We start from the raw sequence: 4,664 nt of genomic DNA, 5'->3' as shown, positions 1-4,664 counted from the left end.
CCATACTGCTTTCCAAAATGGTTGAACAAGTTTACACTCCCACCAACAATGCAGTAAGGTTCCCTTCTGTCCACATCCCCTCCAGCAGCTGTTGTTATTAGAGTTCTTCTTTATAGCCATTCTAACTGGGGCGAGGTGGTATCTCAGTATTGTTTTCATTTGTATTTCTTTTATGGCTAGGGAGGTTGAGTATTTCTTCATGTGCCTATTGGCCATCCTTCTTTCCTCTTCAGAGAAGGTTTTCTTTAAGTCTTTCACCCACTTATTTATTGGGCAATTGTTTCTTTGAGGATTTGTTGTTGAGGGATTTAATTTTTTGAGTTCCAGGTATATTCCAAACAAAGTACTTTCTGTAGCTCTTGAGGGGACAGAACAGTTTCATCAGAATTAGGGGAAGCCCGTTTCTGGACAGCTCTTCAAGCTCTGTTAGCCCTGGCCCTTGCTCGGGCTCTAGCTCTTGTCCCAGCCTCAGTCCCAATCTGGGCCCAAGGAGAGTACCACCCCATGCTCTTGCTCTCATTGTTGTCATCATCCTTGTTATACCTGGCCCTGGAACAGTCCCCAGCATCATCCACATCCCCAAAGCCACCCTCAGACATTTTCTCCTTGCTTTGTTTTCTTCCCCGAGTCAGTCTATAGATGCAGTAGCAGGCTCCAGCTCCAATCACTAGGCCTGCAGTCACCCAGCCTACTTTCCTGGCATAACCCTTGCAATTGTCTGTGGCCACAGCAGGGACCAAGAAACAGAGTAGTCACTCTGAGTGAGGGAAGGGGTTGTGGGCCTGAGTGCAGGCTTGAGAAGAGGGATGTTCTTCAGCCACTTCAAGGTCACAATACTGATTCTGGAAATGGACCTAGAAATAAAGGAAGGAAATAGAGTTTGAATTTCTTTTCTCTTTGTAATGCTCCATCCAGAGATGCACAGAACACAGGAAAATGGTAATTGAACGTCAGATGGGAAATACAGATTGTTGACATCCCACTCCCTTTCCAACACTCTCAGATCCTTTTGAGTTCTCAGTCACCTCAACTTCAGATGTCCCTAAGAAGTAGACCCTTGCACAAACCTCCTGGAGAGAGCCCAACAATCTTTCTTTTTTTGGGGGGGAGGTCCAGTCATGGGGCCTGAACTCTGGGCCTGGGCGCTGTCCCTCAGCTCTTCAGCTCAAGGCTAGCGCTCTACCACTTGACCCACAGCGCCACCTCTGGCTTTTTTCTTTTTGCTTATGTGGTGCTGAGGAATCGAACCCAGGGCCTCAGGCATGCAAGGCAAGCACTCTACCACTGAGCCACCTTCCCAGCCCCCAACAACCTTTCTAATCTGCAGAGACCAGAGCCAGAGATCAGAACACTTGATGTGTTGACTGTGTTTTTGCTGCTGTCCTAATTCCCCAAGGCAGTCGGCCAGATTTTTTTGACTGCTGTTTTGTTTTGGGTTTTTTTCTGGTTTTTTATCTCAATACCATCCAAAACAAGCACAAACCTCCTCTTCCCACCCCCCTTCATCCCTCAAATGGCGGTCCAGAAGGAAAATAAAGTAGGATTAGGCGACCCAGTCCAAACTATGGACGATTTCTAACCCCTCTCCCACTCCAGGCAGCCCCCATGCCCCACTAACCTCTGCTGATCCTGTGAAACTTCAGTCGGTGCCACCTGCTACTGAAGACCTACCGGATGACAGATGGAAAATATGGGGACCAAGTGCTGTTGAGAGAAGAGGAGTATGAACAAAGTATCCGGTAGGTTTCTCTGCTGTCATTCCATCATCTTTCCCACCCTACTCCCTCACACGCGCTCACACACACACACACACAGCACACACATACACACACACACACACCACACACATAACACACACACCACACACACATCGCACACACACACACCACACACACACCACACACATAACACACACACCACACATACATCGCACACACACACACCACACACACCACACACACATAACACACACACACCACATACACACACACACATAACACACACACACCACACACACATAACACACACACACCACACACACATCGCACACACACACACACACCACACACACATCGCACACACACACACACCACACACACACCACACACACATCGCACACACACACACCACACACACACATAACACACACACACCACACACACATAACACACACCACACACACATAACACACACACATCGCGCACACACACACACACCACACACACACACACCACACACACAGCGCACACATACACACCACACACACACCACACACACACCACACACACATCGCACACACACACACACACACACACACACACCACACACCATTTCGCCAGTCCGGGTAGTGCCAGAAACACACTGAGGCTCAGACCTGAGTCTAGATTACTGTCTCTGGTTTTCACTCACTTCCACTCCGGCCCTTCCTAGGGCCCCCAGATGGTCTTACCCTCAAATCGACCTTCACTGATTGTGGTTAATCTTCTTCCCTTCTCTTGCTTGGCGTTGTATGGCAACCTACGGGAAAACTGGCCACCTGACAGAGGCTCGGACCCACTTTACGCAGAGCCATGGTCAGGAAAACACCGCCACAGACAGAAGCTCGGGGAAGCAGCCACACGACTCTGTACTTGGCGGACCGACCCGTCCCCAGAGAACGAAACTCTTTCCTAATTCGAAGGTCTGACTGTCAAAGGCTTCCCACCCCTCTCCCCACTCTCCCACGTGTCACCCTGCATCCCCAACCTCATCTCCAGCCTCTCCCCACGGCACTGGCCTGGTGGACTGGGGGCCCACACCCAGGCCGCAAGTCCCTTTCCGGATTGAGGGCTTAATCTCCTCATTTCTGGACTCTTGCCTAAATACCTGCTACTCACCGCTTCGAAGCATCGTAATGGGCTGCGGGCGGGACGTATGTCTTACAAAGCAGATGGCTCCTTAGGACCTGAGATGGTCTCCGCCCTATGCCGTCCACCTCAGCTTCCTACACTTCATGGAATCTCCCAACCACTGACCTGCAGGGACCCGGGACAGTTTTCTTTTCCTCCTCCTTCCCTCTGTCCCAGGACCGCCTGTCCTCTGGGCAAGAGGGAACTAGTGACGATTTTTTTTTTTTAATTTTAAAGAGCACAGTTTCAGTTCTGACAATCAGATTCTAAATATGGCCTCTGGGAAAGTCTGAGATATCAAGGAGAACACAAATGTCAATCAAGCAGAAGCCCATCAGAAGGCTGACGTCTAGAGCGAGGCTATGGCCCTGCAAAGCTTTTGTTCTGAGTTCTTTACACAATCGATCCTATTTAGATACCTTCCAGATGGCGTATCTGTTGCCACTTATAGTAACTGTATATGTACATGTATGGTTCGATAATTAACATAAAATGTACATATAATAGTATGTATTAATACATTCTACAATATAATATCATCATCATAATAACTTTTCATCAATGTATGGCTCTGAATTACAAATGTGGAAACTATCTGAGGTTATTAAAAATATCGAGGTATATCATATATGTGATAGTCTAATTGCTCTTCCCAATACCTGACAGACTCTCTCTCTACAAACACACCCATATCAGTATCTCACCATCCTAAATGTGGAACTGATTGCCAAAGAATGAGATTTATCCAGCCTCCATTAGCTAGAAGGCTAGTACTGAAGTTCTAGTAAATATCAAATGATCAGATACACAGAAAACTTGGAAATTTGCTACTTTGAAACACATGTTTTACATATTAATAATGTGGCCTAAATAGCCATAGAATAGCACAGCTCATTTCATAGAATTATTGTCATAAACTAGTAATGTATATATAGCTTTAATTATTATCATAAGGTATTACAAAATATTCTGCACTATTTTTCCTTGTTAATTCCATCAAACTCAAGTACATAAACATAACATTTAGGATGGATAAAAAAATAACACTTTGGTCATCACATCAACAAGAGCAAGGATAAGAACCACATGGTTATCTCAATAGACGCAGAAAAAGCATTTGACAAGATCCAACACCCCTTTATGATGAAGGTTCTGGAAAAATTAGGAATCCATGGAATATTCCTCAATACAATAAAGGCTGTATATGACAAACCTACAGCCAGCATTATACTTAATGGTGAAAAACTAAAGCCATTTCCTCTTAGGAACGAGATAAGGATGTCCACTCTTCCCACTGCTCTTCAATGTAGTATTAGAATGCCTAGATACAGAAATAAGACAAGATGCAAACATAAAAGGGATCCAAATAGGGAGAGATGAAGTAAAACTCTCCCTCTTTGCAGATGACAGGATCTTGTATTTAAAGAATCCCACGGACTCCACTCCCAAATTACTCAAGCTGATTAAAAACTTTGGCAAAGTAGCAGGGTATAAAATTAATCCTCAAAAAACAATGGCTTTTCTGTATGCCAACAATGAGAAAAGCATGGCTGAAATCAGGAAAGCAATTCCATTCATAATAGCCCCACAAAAAATATAATACCTAGGAATTAACTTAACCAAAGAAGTGAAGGACCTCTATGATGAAAAGTTTAAAAACCTGAAAAAAGAAATCAAAACAGAACTTAGAAAGTGGCAAAACCTCCCATGCTCCTGGATTGGAAGGATCAACATCATGAAAATGGCAGTACTTCCCAAGGCTATCTACAAATTCAA

At 45.1% G+C, this 4,664-nt stretch overlaps 1 pseudogene; it reads right to left on the bottom strand.

The window, feature by feature from the left end:
* LOC105999453 overlaps positions 1-4,664 on the bottom strand; it is a 56,386-nt pseudogene that overhangs the window by 1,538 nt on the left and 50,184 nt on the right.

This window comes from Dipodomys ordii, unplaced genomic scaffold (assembly GCF_000151885.1).
Source record: "Dipodomys ordii isolate 6190 unplaced genomic scaffold, Dord_2.0 Scaffold190, whole genome shotgun sequence".
Classification (NCBI taxonomy): Eukaryota; Metazoa; Chordata; class Mammalia; order Rodentia; family Heteromyidae; genus Dipodomys; species Dipodomys ordii.
Note: the sequence above shows the minus strand (reverse complement) of the source record. Positions and strands in the feature narration are given on the sequence as shown.